Source organism: Euprymna scolopes, chromosome 5 (genome assembly GCF_053919585.1).
Source record: "Euprymna scolopes isolate OS-2025 chromosome 5, ASM5391958v1, whole genome shotgun sequence".
Classification (NCBI taxonomy): domain Eukaryota; kingdom Metazoa; phylum Mollusca; class Cephalopoda; order Sepiida; family Sepiolidae; genus Euprymna; species Euprymna scolopes.
Window position 1 is genome coordinate 177,041,003 of NC_136486.1, and position 24,488 is coordinate 177,065,490.

The following is a 24,488-nucleotide window of genomic DNA, read 5'->3' on the forward strand; positions in this document are numbered from 1 at the left end:
CAATTATTCAAACATCAGAAACTAACAGATGAAAAACACTAACAACAGAATCAACAATTATTCAAACATCAGAAACTAACAGATGAAAAACACTAACAACAGAATCAACAATTATTCAAACATCAGAAACTAACAGATGAAAAACACTAACAACAGAATAAACAATTATTCGAACATCAGAAACTAACAGATGAAAAACACTAACAACAGAATCAACAATTATTCAAACATCAGAAACTAACAGATGAAAAACACTAACAACAGAATCAACAATTATTCAAACATCAGAAACTAACAGATGAAAAACACTAACAACAGAAACAACAATTATTCAAACATCAGAAACTAACAGATGAAAAACACTAACAACAGAAACAACAATTATTCAAACATCAGAAACTAACAGACGAAAAACACTAACAACAGAAACAACAATTATTCAAACATCAGAAACTAACAGACGAAAAACACTAACAACAGAAACAACAATTATTCAAACATCAGAAACTAACAGATGAAAAACACTAACAACAGAATCAACAATTATTCAAACATCAGAAACTAACAGATGAAAAACACTAACAACAGAATCAACAATTATTCAAACATCAGAAACTAACAGATGAAAAACACTAACAACAGAATCAACAATTATTCGAACATCAGAAACTAACAGATGAAAAACACTAACAACAGAATCAACAATTATTCAAACATCAGAAACTAACAGATGAAAAACACTAACAACAGAATCAACAATTATTCAAACATTAGAAACTAACAGATGAAAAACACTAACAACAGAATCAACAATTATTCGAACATCAGAAACTAACAGATGAAAAACACTAACAACAGAAACAACAATTATTCAAACATCAGAAACTAACAGATGAAAAACACTAACAACAGAATCAACAATTATTCAAACATCAGAAACTAACAGATGAAAAACACTAACAACAGAATCAACAATTATTCAAACATCAGAAACTAACAGATGAAAAACACTAACAACAGAATCAACAATTATTCGAACATCAGAAACTAACAGATGAAAAACACTAACAACAGAATCAACAATTATTCAAACATCAGAAACTAACAGATGAAAAACACTAACAACAGAATCAACAATTATTCGAACATCAGAAACTAACAGATGAAAAACACTAACAACAGAATCAACAATTATTCAAACATCAGAAACTAACAGATGAAAAACACTAACAACAGAATCAACAATTATTCGAACATCAGAAACTAACAGATGAAAAACACTAACAACAGAAACAACAATTATTCAAACATCAGAAACTAACAGATGAAAAACACTAACAACAGAATCAACAATTATTCAAACATCAGAAACTAACAGATGAAAAACACTAACAACAGAATCAACAATTATTCAAACATCAGAAACTAACAGATGAAAAACACTAACAACAGAATCAACAATTATTCGAACATCAGAAACTAACAGATGAAAAACACTAACAACAGAATCAACAATTATTCAAACATCAGAAACTAACAGATGAAAAACACTAACAACAGAATCAACAATTATTCAAACATTAGAAACTAACAGATGAAAAACACTAACAACAGAATCAACAATTATTCGAACATCAGAAACTAACAGATGAAAAACACTAACAACAGAAACAACAATTATTCAAACATCAGAAACTAACAGATGAAAAACACTAACAACAGAATCAACAATTATTCAAACATCAGAAACTAACAGATGAAAAACACTAACAACAGAATCAACAATTATTCAAACATCAGAAACTAACAGATGAAAAACACTAACAACAGAAACAACAATTATTCAAACATCAGAAACTAACAGATGAAAAACATTAACAACAGAAACAACAATTATTCAAACATCAGAAACTAACAGATGAAAAACACTAACAACAGAATCAACAATTATTCAAACATTAGAAACTAACAGATGAAAAACACTAACAACAGAAACAACAATTATTCAAACATCAGAAACTAACAGATGAAAAACACTAACAACAGAATCAACAATTATTCGAACATCAGAAACTAACAGATGAAAAACACTAACAACAGAAACAACAATTATTCAAACATCAGAAACTAACAGATGAAAAACACTAACAACAGAAACAACAATTATTCAAACATCAGAAACTAACAGATGAAAAACACTAACAACAGAATCAACAATTATTCGAACATCAGAAACTAACAGATGAAAAACACTAACAACAGAAACAACAATTATTCAAACATCAGAAACTAACAGATGAAAAACACTAACAACAGAAACAACAATTATTCAAACATCAGAAACTAACAGATGAAAAACACTAACAACAGAAACAACAATTATTCAAACATCAGAAACTAACAGATGAAAAACACTAACAACAGAATCAACAATTATTCAAACATCAGAAACTAACAGATGAAAAACACTAACAACAGAAACAACAATTATTCAAACATCAGAAACTAACAGATGAAGAACACTAACAACAGAATCAACAATTATTCGAACATCAGAAACTAACAGATGAAAAACACTAACAACAGAATCAACAATTATTCAAACATCAGAAACTAACAGATGAAAAACACTAACAACAGAATCAACAATTATTCAAACATCAGAAACTAACAGATGAAAAACACTAACAACAGAATCAACAATTATTCGAACATCAGAAACTAACAGATGAAAAACACTAACAACAGAAACAACAATTATTCAAACATCAGAAACTAACAGATGAAAAACACTAACAACAGAAACAACAATTATTCAAACATCAGAAACTAACAGATGAAAAACACTAACAACAGAATCAACAATTATTCGAACATCAGAAACTAACAGATGAAGAACACTAACAACAGAAACAACAATTATTCAAACATCAGAAACTAACAGATGACGAACACTAACAACAGAAACAACAATTATTCAAACATCAGAAACTAACAGATGAAAAACACTAACAACAGAATCAACAATTATTCGAACATCAGAAACTAACAGATGAAAAACACTAACAACAGAAACAACAATTATTCAAACATCAGAAACTAACAGATGAAAAACACTAACAACAGAAACAACAATTATTCAAACATCAGAAACTAACAGATGAAAAACACTAACAACAGAAACAACAATTATTCAAACATCAGAAACTAACAGATGAAGAACACTAACAACAGAAACAACAATTATTCAAACATCAGAAACTAACAGATGACGAACACTAACAACAGAAACAACAATTATTCAAACATCAGAAACTAACAGATGAAAAACACTAACAACAGAAACAACAATTATTCGAACATCAGAAACTAACAGATGAAGAACACTAACAATAGAAACAACAATTATTCAAACATCAGAAACGATGGAAAATCGAACATCTACACGTTCAATGTGAAAATCAATACAAAATATAAGAACAATTAACGCGCGTTAACTTTGCAAAAATTAACAAATGTCATAAAAAAAAAGACTTGAAAGATATCGAATCTTGTGGTTTGAGTTGTCCCCCTTTGCAAATTGGCTGTTTGGAGAAATGGAAAACTAGATGTCTCTGTGTGGTTTGAGTTGTCCCCCTTTGCAAATTGGCTGTTTGGAGAAATGGAAAACTAGATGGCTCTGGTTGATAGTCAATTTGCATAAGTGGAGAAATGGGCAGCATATAAACGGTACTTTTTTTTTTTTTTTTTAAAGCAGGGGTGAAGAGCGCAGAGAGTGAAACGGCGGGTGGAAGAAGTGACGGCGAATTCTTTTTGTGACGGTGAATTATTTTTGGACGTTGAAGAGCTCGACCTTTTGGAAGGAACAGCTGTGTCTTATATATTTTTTTAAAATTTCTTTTTTTTTCTACTTAACTACAAACTATTTCGGCGGGAACTATGGAAGCAAAGAGGATCAGCAGTGAAATGCTAAGACATTCTCTGGAGAGGGAGATGTTATAACCTGGCTGACCAAGGTTAAACTTGTCGTTTAGTTGCGGGACATCGCGGATGTAGCCAGCTTGATTCCGCTGTATCTTGATGGTGATGCTCTGGCCCTATATCTGGAGACGCGGGAGGAGGATCGACTGTCTGTTGACGCCATTGAGGAAAAGTTGGAGGAAGCATTTACCGAAGGACCGTTTGAGGCATATGGCAAACTAAGCCTGTCGATGTTTACGCCAACAATATCAGGAGGTTGACGGGACTAGCAGGATTCAATGGAGGAGGCCGTCGAGAGATGGTTAAGGTGGCCTTTATCGATGGCTTCCCGGACCATATTTCTATAGCTCTGCAGCAACTGCCCGGTGTAAATACTATGGAGGAGGCGGAGTTGATTACACAGGCTAGGGTGCTGGCCAGGAAAAAAGAGTGAGCAGGGAATCGTAGCTGTCGCTCAACGAAGCAAACTGCAGAAGGAAATTGAAGGACGAAAAGCAGAGAGCACTGTGGCAGAGACCCAGGTTCTCTGGCAGATTCTGCCGATGCCAAGGCCCCCATATGGCGAGGGAGTGCAGGGAGCCAAAGCCAGAAGTTACGTGTTACCGCTGTGGGGAAGTCTGCCACATCAGCAGATTCTGTTCCCATGGAAATGAAGAGGGGGAAGCCACTGCGCCGGTGGCTACCACACTTATTCGATGAAGGCGCTTCAGGGTATGTCACCACAAGTAGAGGTGACCCTAAATGGACGAAGTGCAAAAGCCCTTGTCGACACGGGCTGTACTTCAACAATTGTCACCAAAGACATGGTTGACACATGCAATGGAACCAGCAGCATTACGGCAGTTGACGGCAGAGAGGTGAAGTGCAATGACACAAGTATCGTTCGGTTGATGGTACGTGGGATGTCACTAACAATCCAGGCGATTGTTATTAACAAAATTGTCACGGGTGTCGATGTGGTGCTAGGCATGGACGCAATTGCTCGACTAGGGGGTGTTACGGTATATAGGAACTCCGTGAGATTTGGAGGACATCAAGGGGCTGCAGGTGTGCAATTCGAAAAAGGTGTCACAGGAACGGCCGGGTTAGACAAAAGTTGCACGATAGAGGACCAAGATTTCTCTGCACACTTTGATGGTGAGAAATGGACAGTCAAGTGAGCATGGAAGGGAGAACCTCCCATACTGAACAACAGAGTGGAATGCTACGAGCATACGTTGCGAGGAGGCACAAGAGTTGAATTTGAGAAGGAGGTGGACCGATGGATCTCAGAGGGGATTTTAAGACCATGGACGGAGAAGGTGGAAGGTGTGCTGCCGTTAATGGCGGTTGTTCAGCCCACAAAACAAAAAGTTCGGCCAGTACTGGACTTCAGGGAGCTGAACGTACACGTTGCGTGTCACACGGCAGGCGATTTGATGGACGTGTGCAGAGAAACCATGCGAGAGTGGAGGCAGATTCAGAAGGCTGCGACGATTGTGGATTTAAAATCTGCATACCTACAGATCCACATTTCACAGGAATTCTGGAAATACCAGCTGGTCAGATACAAGGGCCGAACGTACTGCCTGACTAGGTTGGGTTTTGGCCTGAATTCTGCACCAAAAATCATGGCAGCGATCCTCAAAACGGTGCTAAGCAAGGAGGACGCAGTCAGAAGAGCCACCAGTTCCTACATTGATGATATTTTGGTGGATGAGACGGTAACAACTGCGGAGGACGTAGTAAAACACCTCAACAGCTTTGGGCTAATTGCAAAACGCCCGGAATCGTTGGAGGGAGGAGCTGTGTTAGGGCTCCAACTAAGAAAGGACCAGATAGGACGGTTAGTGTTCCGGAGGGAAAATGAGATCCCGGAGGTTTCAGAAAAATTGAGCAGGCGAGAACTCTTCTCAATATGCGGAAGACTGGTGGGCCATTACCCTATTGCAGGATGGCTACGGACTGCATGTGATTATATCAAAAGGCTAGCTAGTGGAGCGAAGTGGGAGGATGGAGTTAATAAAGAGACTGGACATTATGAGAGAGATTATTGAAGAGGTGAAGAGGGAGGATCCAGTGAGAGGTGTTTGGCAAGTACCCAACAGTGCAGAAGGTGTTGTGTGGTGTGATGCAAGCTGTATAGCAGTGGGGGTCACCTTGGAGATAGGTGGTGTTACTGCAGAAGATGCTGCTTGGTTGCGGAAGAAGGACGACGTGGCTCACATAAATGTGGCGGAACTGGATGCGGTTATGAAGGGCATCAACTTACCCTTGAAATGGGGGCTACAGAATGTTGAGGTGAGGACCGACTCAGTCACTGTGTTCTCTTGGATCCAGTCCGAAGCTACAGGAGAAAGGAGGGTGAAGACGAAAGGCGCTGCCGAGATGCTAGTAAAGCGTCGATTGATGATGTTAAGGGAGCTGATTAAGGAATTTGATCTTCAACTTAGGGTCACTATCGTTCCTTCAGCGAAGAACAGAGCAGATGTGACGACGAGGGTGCGGAAGACCTGGCGCCGAATGAGGCGGCTGTTGCAATATGTTGTTTGAATGAAGACACTCTGAAGGATTTGCATGACATGCACCATTTTGGAGTGAATAGAACCTTGTTCTTGGCCAGGAAGGTGGACCCCAGAATCACAAAGGAGGCCGTTAGGACAGTGGTTGAGAGATACAGCCGGTGTCAATCAATCGACCCTGCGCCGAGTAGACACGAAGCTGGTGAGGTTCAGGTGGCAGAGAACTGGAGCAGGTTGGCGATAGACGTAACGCACTATCGACAGAGGCCGTATGTCAATGGTCGACTGTGGACCAGGAAGAGTAGCCATTTGGAGGGAAATCAAGGCGGAAAATGCAGGTGAAATTGCAAAGATCTTGGAAGAGGTGTTTTTGGAGAGGGGTCCAGTGACGGAAGTGCCAATGGACAATGGAACTGCCTTTCGCTCAGCTGCTATGGAGAATGTGTTGGATAAGTAGGGAGTGCAGCGCTATTTCAGGGCTGCATATAGACCAGGCGGAAACGGAATTGTGGAGCGGCATCACAGGACCATTAAGGCTATAGCTGAAAGGGGCCAGATTTCGCCGCCAGAAGCTGTCTTCTGGTATAATATGGCTCCAAAGTCAGGACAAAAAGTGGAGTCAGTGCCGCAGAGGGTAGTCTTCAAGTACGAGTGGTGGTATCCCCGAACTGCACAGGAAGGCGAGAAGCGAGCGACTGTGCGAGTGGGAGAGGAAGTGTGGATCAAACCGCCTGATGCTCGCTGTACCACACGCTGGGGGAGGGGCATTGTGACAAGTGTCCAGTCCCCGAACAAAGTATCTATCGACGGCATCCCTCGACACATCCTTGATGTGCGGCCGGTAGTGGTGTCATCAGAGGAAGACAGCGACGTCGAGCCAAGTAGCGACGTTCACGAAGAGGCTCCGCAGAGATCGCAGCGAGAGACGGCCGCCATGTTGGTCGAGCGACTACGTGATGGGTTGACATGTGATGATCGTGTAGATCAAGGGGGCGTGTGGTTTGAGTTGTCCCCCTTTGCAAATTGGCTGTTTGGAGAAATGGAAAACTAGATGGCTCTGGTTGATAGTCAATTTGCATAAGTGGAGAAATGGGCAGCATATAAACGGTACTTTTTTAAAGCAGGGGTGAAGAGCGCAGAGAGTGAAACGACGGTTGGGAGAAGTGACGGTGAATTCTTTTTGTGACGGTGAATTCTTTTTGTGACGGTGAATTATTTTTGGACGTTGAAGAGCTCGACCTTTTGGAAGGAACAGCTGTCTCATATATTTTTTTTAATTTCTTTTTTTTTCTACTTCACTACAAATCTGGAGTTACGCATAAAAATAAAACCTAAAACGCACATCTATCAGTATATCTATAAAAGTGAAAATGTGTGTGTGTCTGTCTGTCAGTCAGTCTGTCTGTGTACATTTCCCTACACAATAACTCTGCCAATTTTCGGTCTACAAACTCAAAATTTCAGATAAGGGGGGATTGAGATTTGGGAAAATCTTTTTAATCGGTTTTCGGCCAGAAAGTTTAAAGAGTTTATCTTTGCAGACTCTACCAAACTCCTCCGCCAATTTTAGGTCGAAAAACTTGAACTTTTAGATGTAGGTTACTTGGACGTGGATCAAACGTTTTCATTTGATTTGAGCCCAAAACAATAAATGCTAAGGGGTCAAAAGTTAAAAAGAATGACCTCTGTGGTCTCTATCAAATTACTCAGCCCATTTTAAGTCTAAATATTTGAAATTTTACATAAAGTGTATTCTGACATAGGGCAAGATTTTTAATCGGTTTTTGGCCGAAAATATGGCAGACAAGGGGTCAAAATTCAAGATTTTACATTTGCGGTCTCTAGCAAATTATTAAACAAATTTTGGGTCTAAACATTTGAAATTTTACATAAGTGGCATTCAGACATAAAGCAAGCTTTTTAATCAGTTTTGGGGCGAATGTTTTGCTGCCAAGAGGTCAAAGTTGAAACAGGTGACCTTTGCAGATTTTACCAAACTCCTTCGCTAATTTTTTGACTAAACATTTGAAATTTTAGATGTATGTTACTTGGACATGGGTCAAACATTTTAATTTGATTTGAGCCCGAAACAATAAATGCTAAGGGGTCAAAATTGGGGTCAAAGTTAAAAAAAATGACCTCTTCAGTCCTTACCAACTTTTCTTTATGGTAGTTAAGGAAGCCTATTATATAGAAAGGCATTACCATTCATATTCACACTTTTTAATATAATCATATGCACATAAAGTTATGAACAGTACATAGGGCCCGAGCAAAACGGGCGGAACCGCTAATCTATCTATATAAATGTGAAAATGTGTGTGTATGTGTTAGTGTCTGTTTGTCTGTGTGTGTACATTCCCCTACCAAACTCTGTCAATTTTTAGTCAAGAAACTAGAGATTCGACATAAGGGGTATTAAGATTTGGGAAAATCTTTTTAATCGGTTTTCGATCAGAAATGTGACTGTTAAGGGGTCAAAGTTCAACGATTTGACCTATGAAAACTCTACCAAACTCCTCCGCCAATTTTGGGTCTAAAAACTTGAAATCTTACATATAGGGTACTTGGACATGAATCTAACTTTTTATTCGATTTGAGTCCAAAACAATAAATGTTCAAAAATAAATTAATGAATGGGGTCAGAATTGGGGTCAAAGTTAAAAAAAAATTGACCTTTGCGGTCTCTACCAAATTACTCAGCCAATTTTTGATCTAAACATTTGAAATTTCACATAAAGCGTATTCAGACATAAGGCAAGCTTTTTAATCGTTTTTTTTTTTTTTTACTAAAAATTTGGCTTCAAAGGAGTCAAAGTTCAAAAGATTTTACCTTTGCGGTCTCTAGCAAACTATTAAGCAAATTTTGCGTCTAAACATTTGAAATTTTACATAAAGTGTATTCAGATATGCAGCAAGATTTTAAATCAGTTTTTGGGTGAGAATGTAGCTGTTAAGAGGTCAAAATTAAAGAGTTGATTTTTGCAAACTCTTCCAAACTCCTCCGCCAATTTTGGGCCTAAACACTTGAAATTTTAGATGTACGCTACTTGGACATGGGTCAAACATTTTAATTTAAATTGGAGCCCGAAACAATAAATTGTAAGGGGTTAAAATTGGGGTCAACGTTTAAAAAATTTGACCTTTTCGGTCTCTACCAACTTTTCTCTATGGTAGTTAAGGAGACCTATTACATAGAAAGGCATTACACATTCACACTTTTTATTATATACATATGGATATAAAGTTATGAACAGTACATAGGGCCTGTGCAAACCGGGTAGAACTGTTAGTATATATATATATGTATATGTATATATATATATATATATATATATAAATGAACGTGTCTGTGTGTCTGTGTACATTCCTCTACGCAATACCTCTCTCAATTTTTAGCCTACAGACTCGAAATTTGATATACGCGCTACTCATATTTGGGAAAATCGATGTGATCGGTTTTCGGCCAGAAATTTCGCTGTTAAGGGTCAAAGTTAAACGATTTGACCTTTGATAACTCTACCAAACTCCTCCGACAATTTTCGGTCTAAACACTTGAAATTTTAGATATAGGTTACTTGGACATGGATCTAACTTAATAACTTGATTTGAGCCCAAAACAATAAATTTTAAGGGGTCATAATAGGGTTCAAAGTTTTAAAAAACTAACCCATTTTTTGTTTTTGCTCAGCATACACCTCTAAACACCCGGGCAACGCCGAGCACCTATGCTAGTATATCTATAAAAGTGAAAATGTCTTTATGTGTGTGTGTGTGTGTGTGTGTGTGTGTGTGTGTGTGTGTGTGTGTGTGTGCGTACATTTCCCTACCAAATAACTCTGTAAATTTTCGGTCTAGAGACTCGAGATTTGACATAAAGAGTATGGAAATTTTCGAAAATCCTTTTAATCGGTTTTCGGCCAGACATTTGGCTGTCAAGAGGTCAAAGTTATACGATTTGACCTTTGAAAACTCTACCAAACTCCTCCGCCAATTTTTGATCTAAACACTTGAAATTTTAAATGCAGATTACTTGGACATGGAACTAACTTTTTGATTTGATTTGAGCCCCAAAACAATAAATGTTAAGGTCAAAATTGGGGTCAAAGTTAAAAAAATAACCTCTGCCGTCTCTACCAAATCACTCAGCCAATTTCTGGTCTAAACATTTGAAATTTTACATAAAGGGTATTCAGACACAGGGCAAGCTTTTTAATCGGTTTGGGTCGAAAATTTGAGCTGCCAAGGGGTTAAAGTTCAAAAGAGTTTACCTTTTCGGTGTCTAGGAAACTACTCCGCTTATTTTGGGTCTAAATAGTTGAAATTTATACATAACGGGTATTCAGACATGCGGCCGCATTTTAATCAGTTTTGGGGCGAAAATTTGGCTGCCAAAAGGTAAAAGTTGAAAGAGTTGATTTTTGCAGACTCTACCAAATTCCTCTGCCAATTTCGGGTCTAAAGACTGGAAATTTTAGATGTAGGTAACTTGGACACGAATAAAACTTTGTATTATGATTTGAGACCAAAATAATAAATGTTAAGGGGTTAAAATTGGGGTCAAACTTATAAAATATTGACCTTTGCGGTCTCTACGAAATTACTCAAGAAAAAATTTGATCTAAACATTTGAAATCTTACATAAAATGTATTCACACGTAGGATAAGTTATAAACAGTACAAAGGGCCGAGCAAAGCCGGGCTGAACTGCTTGTAACAAATAAAATACAAGTTATGAAAATGTCCAAACATATCTACACACTTCTAAAATATACTTTTTAAATAGAAAATTTCCGACTCTTTGTAAGCAATATTGAAATTTACATTGGGTTAGAGACTGCCATATCTGTCCAAAAAACGTTTCTATTACAGAAATAAAATTAAAAAAAAAGTTTCTATTACAGAAATAAAATTAAAAATAAAACACGCGCGAAGAACGTTTTCGCAAATATGTAAAAAATCTGAATAAAGAAATAAAAATTGGTTTGACATTTCGATAGTAGATGTAAAGACATGGAAAAAATTAAATAGACTCAAAATGTCACACAAAATAGCAAAAGCCAATTGAACTTTTAAGGAGAATGTTTAATCAACATGATATTATTGTAAAAACTAAAAAGTTAAAAATCTATGTACGAAGAAATACCACACACCTACTGGGTTCAGGCTGCATGCATGAATTTAAATTATGGAACCAGTCAATCAATAACTTTTGCAAGTAAGAAACTGTTGAAACCATCTACGACGCATTGATATTAAAAGAAATACTGATACACGTTCGTGGCAATATGCTTTGGAAGGGGTGTTATGGCGAAACTACATTTGTTACTTACGAATAAAGTAATCCATACACAATAAATACAGGAAGACAAAGCCGCATTGTGAGAGTCGATATCCGGTAGACAAACCAAGATTGTTTATCAGGCGAACAACCCTCACTGTTGTATGTACTTGTCAATACATTTTGTCACTCTATTCCCGCGTTCTGTTTTCCTTGTAATCCTTTAAACTTTATGACAGTGTTATAACAACATGTTTGTGAAAAGGTACACTTTTGCGTATAATTTCTATTCTTTGTGTATACTATCTTATTTTAAATCAGAACTTTATATCTGTTAAGATATAACAACAGTATATATATATATATATATATATATATATATATATATATATATATATATAAATAAATGTTTGGAGGTACAGAATTTATATACAGTTTTGAAAATAATAAGCGGAAGTTTCTCAAGAGCTCTTTCGGCTATCATCTCATCAGGAGAAAATCGATAGTGTACAAAATAATATTATATCAAAAATAAAGAGTTCTGATGGGGAACTTATTGAATGTGCCAAAAGTACAGGGACACTAAAATAAATTTATTAACGTTTAAAAAACGATTAAAATATTGGCACAACGAGGGGAAAGAAGAAGAAGAAAAAAAAACGGGAGAAACGATTCAAAGTTCCCCAAAGAGAAACAATGCGTTGGATGTTTCCTTTTGCCGGCACAAAGAAGGTTGCGCACCGCAATAGAGACAGACTCAATACATTTTATATATATATATATATATATATATATATATATATATATATATATATATATATATGACGGAATAAAAATAAAAAATTCGAAAAAAATGACAAACTGCGACGTTTGTGCACAGGGGAAAACGACAAAGTATTAAAACAAGATACCAGACAAGAAGGCCACGAAAATCCCACCACTCGTACATTGAACGGTTCCGTGGATGAGCAGAGAAAACTTCAGGTATGGATAAATTTTGTAGACCATTACTCCGATTTAATAATGGTTTATTTCTTAAAGATCAAATCTGATATCTTGCTCGTAACTAAACAATTAGCTGACATGCCCCTACATACGGTGCAGTAAAGTGTATTCGATACAACAATGGTACAGAATTCACTAATAAAGATTTTGAACTTTATAAATTAACCATCGTATCAAACATGAAAAATCGGCCCCTAATTTCCCTCAGCAAAACGGAACTGCGGAAAGATCATGGCAGACACTTTATGAAATGGCAAGATGTCAACTCATTGAATCAAAACCTCTGGACATACGCACTTATGGCTGTTGCACATATACGCAACCTCATATGAAGCTTTCTGCGGTAGAAAACCAGATTTAAGCAGAATGTATGTATTTGGTTCAACTTGCTTCGCATTTATAGATAAAAAGAGCAAATTTATTATTAAAACCGGTAGCAGTATATATATATATATATAGTATATATATATTCCTTGGGAACGATAAAAACAGCTCAGCCTATTTAGTATTATTTTCTCTAGAGAAAAATAAAATAAAAAGAATCCGATGTGTAAAATTCACATACACGTTTAATTTCAAACACGAAAATCCATCATGTGAAGAGGATGAAATAATATTTTCTCACATTCATAAAACAAATGACGACAATGAAGTTGCCCTTGATGGGGACAAGAGTATTGATAATGATGACAGCGAAGATGCTGATGTTAATGCTGAACGTTACCCCAAAAGAAGTGGAAAACAATCCGATGTATTTGTTGTCGACAATTTGAAAGATTATCAAATCGACTATTGCTTTTTTTACATAGGCATCAACCACTTATCAAGGCCTTGATGCCACTAAAGGATAAGGGTTAAAGAGTGTAGAGTAGAAATTGGACAATATAGTAATCGTTAGTAATGGAGATTCGGTAAATTTAACTTATATGGAACGGCTCATCAAAAACTTGTTTACGTTAAACTTGAAGACAATCATATTGTAATCAGTTGGAAAGCAGGAAAATGAAAGACAATTCCATAGACGTGCAGTTCTAAGAAATAAGCTTTGTTCATCGAATCTACGTTTAGGTTTAGGCACAGATAAAGAGTGGGGGGAATTATCGATAGTGATTTCTGCTAGACGGGTTTTCTTGTGAAAGTTTGGAGAGGGGAGACCATAGATTCGAGCTCAGCCGAGAACTTGCCATGAAAATAACGATAAAGCAGAGACAACTCGCAACATTTCTTCTGTGAGAAAGAGAAAATGACATCTACGCGTCTAGGAAGTCTATTTTGAACTCTATCAAGGCAGGATAAGTCCTCTCTAGCAGTTCCTGCCCAGATGTGGCAGCAGTACTCCATCCTTGGACGTACTTGGCTTTTATACAGATAAAGAATTGCATCAGTAGTGAGATATCTTCTGGAGTGGTAGAAGGATCTCACCATTTTCCCAGCGTCCTTGGCAACAGACCTGATGTACGTGTTCCATTTCAGATCAGGAGTAAAGGTCAAACCCAAAAGTTTGTCAAAATATGGAACCTCCCCAAGACGAGAGCCATCCATTTCAATTGATGCCAAATGGGGATCAGAGCGTTGATGATGTAAAAATAGAAGCTTGGTTTTAGATGCATTAAAAATAACCAGCCATCTCTTCCCCAATTGTACCACGCGCTCAAGATCAGTAGAGAGAGAATCAGAGAGAACTTTGTCATTTACGGACTTTGATGTGTTGCCAAAGATGGTCGTGTCATCAGCATAGATGTCAACGAATGATTTAAGTATGTGTTTTGAGACATCATTGATGTAGATCAGGAAGAGAGTTGGGTCCAGGATGGACCCCTGAGGGACTCCAGCATTAATATTGTGGGTCTGATTTCTGCCCATCAACCACTACTCTTATGAGCCTATCGGAGAGACATGATTTAATGATTGAGAAAACATTACCAGTGATACCGCAGCTGGAAATCTTTTGAAGTAGGCCCTTATGCCATACCTTGTTGAAGGCCTTCGATATGTCAAAAGCAATTTCCATGGAAAGGAAGCCTTTGTCGAGATTCACTAATCCTATGAGATATAACCGTTAGCACATCTGTTGTAGATCTTGCGGAGCGGAAACTATATTGCATGTCACTAAGGAGGTTGTTTCTGTTGAGGTGGTTGACTACTTCTTTATTTAATATGGATTCCAACAACTTACTCATGACACACAGGAGACTATTGGTCTGTACTGAGATGGAGATAACGTTTCACCTGAAATTCCAACAACTTACTCATAACACACAGGAGACTATTGGTCTGTACTAAGATGGAGATAACGTTTCACCTGAAATTCCAACAACTTACTCATAACACACAGGAGACTATTCGTCTGTACTGAGATGGAGATAACGTTTCACCTGAAATTCCAACAACTTACTCATGACACACAGGAGACTATTGGTCTGTACTGAGATGGAGATAACATTTCACCTGAATTCTTAAATACAGGGAATACTGATGAGGGTTTCCAGGGTGTTGGAAAGCACTTCTCCCCAAACGACCTTTTATAGTTTTCTGATGAGTCTATTCAGGAAGGATTCAGTATTGACGTACATATATCAGTTGTTTCCCCATCAATGAAACAAATCTATAAATGCACCAAAGTTTTTGCTCTAAGAAAAATGTTGGTAAGTTGAATAAAATGTTGAACTTTGGAATGTGGCTAAATTTTCATATATATATATATATATATATATATATATATATATACATATGTGTGTGTGTGTGTGTGTGTGTGTGTGTGTAAAAAGATAGAAAGATAAAGAGGGAGAGAGAAAAAGAAAGAGAAAGAGAGAGATAAAGATAAAGAGAGATAGAGAGAAAGAGAGAGAGAGAGAGAGAGAGAGAGAGAGAGAGAGAGAAAGAGGGAGAGAGAGGTAATGTGGAATCCTGGCTTGTTACTCGGGTAAACACACTCTACATAATTTCTACTAACTTCAAACGTTTGGTGATCAGAAAAAATATCAGACAAATACCGTTTTTCTTTGTATAAATAATTTGCTAGACGTCCGGCGTTGCCCGGTCGTACAATGCGCTTTAACATGATATTTTAATTTATGAAGATTACTTATGTATTATTATAGAATCAATCATGTATTCAATATTGTATTTTACGAGAAATAATTTACCAGTTGGACTAATACGCAAAAAAAAAGCACAAGAAAAAATGATAATGTCGTTCCTAAAATTAAATCTGTGTTTGTTTACAATATCACGTCAGCTGATATTTGGCCTTGACGATTTTGTAAATAGTATTTCTTATTTTATAGATTAAAAAGAAAAATTTTACAGGGGAATATTTTACGTTACACCTGCCAATGTTTCACTGTACAAATTATTTTTTATCTATAAGAGAAGAAAGACTATTTTCAAGATCGGATTTTTTCGATTTTCGATAATTATCGGATGAATTTCTGTACAAAACATATCTAAGAACACTGCTAGACATATAAATTACCTTTGTGTGAAATTTGTAAAAAAATAGGCTCAACCGTTTCGGAACCTATAAGGAAGGAATTCTCTCACATGCACACACAAATTGGCTTTATTATAATAGTAGAGGTAATTTTCTCTTTGTACACTCAGCCTAACGATCAAGCAAAATCAGTGTTTTTAAAACCGTTTATGACGTCATCTAAAATGTCTGTCGCCGGAACTTAACGAATAAATCAATTTTTGTGTCATTAAAATTAGGCGTAGCCCTGCGCCCGTCCCTATGCTTGACATGCCAAGACGAATAATGGGATTGTTTTTCGTTCGTACATGAAAGCTGAACGGTCGACATATGTACTTACATGTAAAGAAAACAATATATATATATATATATATATATATATATATATATATATATATATATATATATATATATATATTCTTCTCTTTTTCTTGCAGTGGTCATTTGCATGCTCGGTTGTTTGTGATTGGTAATCCTTGTTCAACATTTATCTCATGTTTCCGGTTGCAAGGGAGCTAACTCGAAATACTACACGCTGAATGACCTATATATTAGGAGGCAATTTAAAAAGAGGAGGAAGTAGAAATGCAATTATTGTGTCGCAGATGTTCATCGCTGCGGAGGCATTTTGCTAACTGGTTAAATAATTCCCTTTAACCTTGTAATAATTTAACCATGATGTCACATTAACTATTTCACATATAGTTAACAAAATTGTCGGTAGGGGAGGGGTGTATGTTGGGGTCATACAAATTCTGTAGAACAATATGTGAAGTTTGGAATTTTTAAAATGCAATACTGATTGAAATGACAAATAATGCCCTATCCGAGGATCCACCTTATAAACTCCTATGACTAACATTTTCAGGGAATATAAATTGGCAGAAATAAACTGATGACATGGCCAAAACTGCAGCGAAAAACAAGTTGGATCCCTCTATCGTGCTAGAAAATTACTCTCACTAGAGAGCGTATATTATCTTTCAAACGCACCGATTTTCCCAAGCGCGGAATATTGTTGCCACACCTGGACTGGCGGACCTCCCACAAGTCTCTCATTCTTTGTCAAGGTCCAACAAGAGTCTCAAAGTTAATAGTTCCTGCGCTATCGGCCAAGCTCCAACATTTTTGGAATGAGAAATCAGGTTCATTTTGTCTGATTCAGAACACTCAAGTTCATCAGTTCTTGAACGTCTATATGATGACAGAGTTTGGTGCGCCATTCTGGTTATTCCATTTTCACAAGTAATCTGCAAAGTCAAAAATGGAAACAAAGGAAAACAATTGAAAGGCTCCAAAGAAATAGGTGTGGCGCGCGCCCCACACTGCGGTTCTTTTAGATCCGCGGGCCACAGCCTGTTCCCGGCACTAGGGTAGGTACTTTTTCTGCTCGCCATCTCCTGAAAAGAAAATAACTCAAGTGAACTGTTCAGCTTGATAGCTAAGTTATAAATTGCATGGACAATTAATAAAAATTCCAGTCGTCAGTTTCTTATTTTTTACAAAAATCATATCAAATAAAACTTCTAAGCTACGTTCTGTATTCTACAGTGGAAAAAATTCCGAATACAATTTTTAATAACACAATAATTTATAGTTGAATGTAGCGATTAGTTTAAATAAAAAAGAAAATTTATCGTCGACGAACGAAATTTGTCTTTTTTCCTTTTTTTCTTTTTGTATTATCGTCGCCTGGTCAGAGTGGGGTGAGCGGGACAGACTTTAGCAGCTGGGTGGTAGTTCGGACTGTAAACCTACACTACAATTCAACTTAACTCAACTGCCAAAATTTGCACTTGCATGCCTTCTTATAGTTGGGGAACGGGGTAGGATTGACCAGATCTGAAGTCCCATTCAGTCAATCAGCCTCTACATTGTCGTAATTAAATTCGCCCAGATTGGGCAATTTGGTAAAATTACATTTGTATATTAATTAACTTTTCATTGAAGGCTTCTCACGCTGAACAAACTTTGAAACCTTGACATCGGGTTCACATCCGCCCTAACAAAAACCACTCTCACCAGTCCCGTTTAAATAATAGTTCAGCTTTTGCACGGCATACACGATCGAAAAAGCCTCTTTTTCAATGACAGACCATCTCTGCTGGGCCTCGAACAGCTTATGCGACAGGAAATAGATTGGGATTTCCTATTGTTCCTTCGACACTGACACGGCTGGATGAGCATCGCCCATTTGCACGTGCCACTAGCGTTCGTATTAGCTTACTCAGATCCGGATACGCTGGTAACGGTATAGCGGTTAACTTGTCCTTCAGGACTTCAAAGTCCTTTGGCATTCCGGTGTCCACATAGCGCGCATGTTTTGTCAATGCTATTATGGAGTGGCTAACCGACTAAATGCAGGGATGAACCTTCGGTAATAACCAATCATACCTATGAATCCACGCACCTGTCCTACTGTTTTGGGTTCAGACAGGGACCTGATGAGCTCTTCCTTGTCTATTTCAAGCTGTTTCCTTGCGGCATAAATCAAGACCCCCAGGTACTTACTTTCGTTTTCAAGGCAACTTCTACTTCATACAGGGTGATCCCCCCCAAAACAAAAGCTAAATGGAGGCCATCTAAAACATATGCTGTAGAACGGAGAAAAAGGCCAAAGACCCTAGTGTTTTGATGTGATGTTTTGAATATAATAAACTGTATATGACCAAAGTTTCATTTCATTCGGACAAAACACTAAGAAATGGAGCCTAATTAGAGTTGGGGCCCGTTTTTCTTGGGTCACTCTGTATTATATCTGCGTAGGCTTCTCAAACACTCCCCTAAGGTGTTTGAAGTGTGCCTAAGGTGTTCCCGAGAAGATCAATATGTCATCCAGAAATTTCACTGCAAATCTTTCCAGTCCCTTTAAAACTAATGACATCAGTTGGGAGAAGGTACCCGGTGCATTACAGAGGTCGAAGAGCTGACCCTAAAGTTAAATAGCCCCACATGGCACGCAAAGGCCGTTTTCTCCTGATCATTTTCATTCAGGACTACTTGCCTGTAACCTGACGTTAAATCCCCACTGTCTTTCACCGCATTTTCAGGAAAGGCCCTCACAGCCAAACCCGAGATCCGTTTCGAAAGTGCGGTTAATTCCACCCCTCCCTATGTCTGAGTTCATATTTTGTTTTCCTTATGAAGCAATATTACGTTCAATTATAAATATAAATGTTCATATTTTGTGTTCCTTATGAAGCAATATTCATGTTCAATTATAAATATAAATGTTAATATTTTGTGTTCCTTATGAAGCAATATTCACGTTCAATTATAAATATAAAAAGTTCATATTTTGTGTTCCTTATGAAGCAATATTCACGTTCAATTATAAATATAAAAATTTCATATTTTGTGTTCCTTATGAAGCAATATTCACGTTCAATTATAAATATAAAAAGTTCATATTTTGTTTTCCTTATGAAGCAATATTCACGTTCAATTATAAATATAAAAAGTTCATATTTTGTTTTCCTTATGAAGCAATATTCATGTTCAATTATAAATATAAAAAGTTCATATTTTGTTTTCCTTATGAAGCAATATTCATGTTCAATTATAAATATAAAAATTTCATATTTTGTGTTCCTTATGAAGCAATATTCATGTTCAATTATAAATATAAATGTTCATATTTTGTTTTCCTTATGAAGCAATATTCATGTTCAATTATAAATATAAAAAAGTTCATATTTTGTGTTCCTTATGAAGCAATATTCATGTTCAATTATAAATATAAAAAAGTTCATATTTTGTGTTCCTTATGAAGCAATATTCATGTTCAATTATAAATATAAAAATTTCATATTTTGTTTTCCTTATGAAGCAATATTCATGTTCAATTATAAATATAAAAAAGTTCATATTTTGTTTTCCTTATGAAGCAATATTCACGTTCAATTATAAATATAAAAAAGTTCATATTTTGTTTTCCTTATGAAGCAATATTCATGTTCAATTATAAATATAAAAAGTTCATATTTTGTGTTCCTTATGAAGCAATATTCACGTTCAATTATAAATATAAAAATTTCATATTTTGTGTTCCTTATGAAGCAATATTCACGTTCAATTATAAATATAAAAAGTTCATATTTTGTTTTCCTTATGAAGCAATATTCACGTTCAATTATAAATATAAAAAGTTCATATTTTGTTTTCCTTATGAAGCAATATTCATGTTCAATTATAAATATAAAAAAGTTCATATTTTGTGTTCCTTATGAAGCAATATTCATGTTCAATTATAAATATAAAAAAGTTCATATTTTGTTTTCCTTATGAAGCAATATTCATGTTCAATTATAAATATAAAAAAGTTCATATTTTGTTTTCCTTATGAAGCAATATTCACGTTCAATTATAAATATAAAAAAGTTCATATTTTGTTTTCCTTATGAAGCAATATTCATGTTCAATTATAAATATAAAAAGTTCATATTTTGTGTTCCTTATGAAGCAATATTCACGTTCAATTATAAATATAAAAATTTCATATTTTGTGTTCCTTATGAAGCAATATTCACGTTCAATTATAAATATAAAAAGTTCATATTTTGTTTTCCTTATGAAGCAATATTCACGTTCAATTATAAATATAAAAAGTTCATATTTTGTTTTCCTTATGAAGCAATATTCACGTTCAATTATAAATATAAAAATTTCATATTTTGTGTTCCTTATGAAGCAATATTCACGTTCAATTATAAATATAAAAATTTCATATTTTGTGTTCCTTATGAAGCAATATTCACGTTCAATTATAAATATAAAAATTTCATATTTTGTTTTCCTTATGAAGCAATATTCATGTTCAATTATAAATATAAAAATTTCATATTTTGTTTTCCTTATGAAGCAATATTCACGTTCAATTATAAATATAAAAATTTCATATTTTGTGTTCCTTATGAAGCAATATTCACGTTCAATTATAAATATAAAAAGTTCATATTTTGTGTTCCTTATGAAGCAATATTCACGTTCAATTATAAATATAAAAATTTCATATTTTGTTTTCCTTATGAAGCAATATTCATGTTCAATTATAAATATAAAAAGTTCATATTTTGTTTTCCTTATGAAGCAATATTCATGTTCAATTATAAATATAAATGTTCATATTTTGTTTTCCTTATGAAGCAATATTCATGTTCAATTATAAATATAAAAATTTCATATTTTGTTTTCCTTATGAAGCAATATTTATGTTCAATTATAAATATAAAAATTTCATATTTTGTGTTCCTTATGAAGCAATATTCACGTTCAATTATAAATATAAAAATTTCATATTTTGTTTTCCTTATGAAGCAATATTCACGTTCAATTATAAATATAAAAATTTCATATTTTGTTTTCCTTATGAAGCAATATTCATGTTCAATTATAAATATAAAAATTTCATATTTTGTTTTCCTTATGAAGCAATATTCATGTTCAATTATAAATATAAATGTTCATATTTTGTTTTCCTTATGAAGCAATATTCATGTTCAATTATAAATATAAAAATTTCATATTTTGTTTTCCTTATGAAGCAATATTCATGTTCAATTATAAATATAAAAATTTCATATTTTGTGTTCCTTATGAAGCAATATTCACGTTCAATTATAAATATAAAAATTTCATATTTTGTGTTCCTTATGAAGCAATATTCACGTTCAATTATAAATATAAAAATTTCATATTTTGTTTTCCTTATGAAGCAATATTCATGTTCAATTATAAATATAAAAATTTCATATTTTGTGTTCCTTATGAAGCAATATTCACGTTCAATTATAAATATAAAAATTTCATATTTTGTTTTTATTATGAAGCAATATTCACGTTCAATTATAAATATAAAAATTTCATATTTTGTTTTCCTTATGAAGCAATATTCATGTTCAATTATAAATATAAAAATTTCATATTTTGTGTTCCTTATGAAGCAATATTCACGTTCAATTATAAATATAAAAATTTCATATTTTGTGTTCCTTATGAAGCAATATTCACGTTCAATTATAAATATAAAAAGTTCATATTTTGTTTTCCTTATGAAGCAATATTCACGTTCAATTATAAATATAAAAATTTCATATTTTGTTTTTATTATGAAGCAATATTCACGTTCAATTATAAATATAAAAATTTCATATTTTGTTTTCCTTATGAAGCAATATTCATGTTCAATTATAAATATAAAAATTTCATATTTTGTGTTCCTTATGAAGCAATATTCACGTTCAATTATAAATATAAAAATTTCATATTTTGTTTTCCTTATGAAGCAATATTCACGTTCAATTATAAATATAAAAAGTTCATATTTTGTTTTCCTTATGAAGCAATATTCACGTTCAATTATAAATATAAAAATTTCATATTTTGTGTTCCTTATGAAGCAATATTCATGTACAATTATAAATATAAATGTTCATATTTTGTTTTCCTTATGAAGCAATATTCACGTTCAATTATAAATATAAAAATTTCATATTTTGTGTTCCTTATGAAGCAATATTCACGTTCAATTATAAATATAAAAATTTCATATTTTGTGTTCCTTATGAAGCAATATTCACGTTCAATTATAAATATAAAAATTTCATATTTTGTGTTCCTTATGAAGCAATATTCATGTTCAATTATAAATATAAATGTTCATATTTTGTTTTCCTTATGAAGCAATATTCACGTTCAATTATAAATATAAAAATTTCATATTTTGTGTTCCTTATGAAGCAATATTCACGTTCAATTATAAATATAAAAATTTCATATTTTGTGTTCCTTATGAAGCAATATTCACGTTCAATTATAAATATAAAAAGTTCATATTTTGTTTTCCTTATGAAGCAATATTCACGTTCAATTATAAATATAAAAATTTCATATTTTGTTTTTATTATGAAGCAATATTCACGTTCAATTATAAATATAAAAATTTCATATTTTGTTTTCCTTATGAAGCAATATTCATGTTCAATTATAAATATAAAAATTTCATATTTTGTGTTCCTTATGAAGCAATATTCACGTTCAATTATAAATATAAAAATTTCATATTTTGTTTTTATTATGAAGCAATATTCACGTTCAATTATAAATATAAAAATTTCATATTTTGTTTTCCTTATGAAGCAATATTCATGTTCAATTATAAATATAAAAATTTCATATTTTGTGTTCCTTATGAAGCAATATTCACGTTCAATTATAAATATAAAAATTTCATATTTTGTGTTCCTTATGAAGCAATATTCACGTTCAATTATAAATATAAAAATTTCATATTTTGTTTTCCTTATGAAGCAATATTCACGTTCAATTATAAATATAAAAATTTCATATTTTGTGTTCCTTATGAAGCAATATTCACGTTCAATTATAAATATAAAAATTTCATATTTTGTTTTCCTTATGAAGCAATATTCACGTTCAATTATAAATATAAAAATTTCATATTTTGTTTTCCTTATGAAGCAATATTCATGTTCAATTATAAATATAAAAATTTCATATTTTGTGTTCCTTATGAAGCAATATTCACGTTCAATTATAAATATAAAAATTTCATATTTTGTGTTCCTTATGAAGCAATATTCACGTTCAATTATAAATATAAAAATTTCATATTTTGTTTTCCTTATGAAGCAATATTCATGTTCAATTATAAATATAAAAATTTCATATTTTGTGTTCCTTATGAAGCAATATTCACGTTCAATTATAAATATAAAAATTTCATATTTTGTGTTCCTTATGAAGCAATATTCACGTTCAATTATAAATATAAAAAGTTCATATTTTGTTTTCCTTATGAAGCAATATTCACGTTCAATTATAAATATAAAAATTTCATATTTTGTGTTCCTTATGAAGCAATATTCACGTTCAATTATAAATATAAAAATTTCATATATTGTGTTCCTTATGAAGCAATATTCATGTTCAATTATAAATATAAAAATTTCATATTTTGTGTTCCTTATGAAGCAATATTCACGTTCAATTATAAATATAAAAATTTCATATTTTGTGTTCCTTATGAAGCAATATTCACGTTCAATTATAAATATAAAAATTTCATATTTTGTTTTCCTTATGAAGCAATATTCATGTTCAATTATAAATATAAATGTTCATATTTTGTTTTCCTTATGAAGCAATATTCACGTTCAATTATAAATATAAAAATTTCATATTTTGTGTTCCTTATGAAGCAATATTCATGTTCAATTATAAATATAAA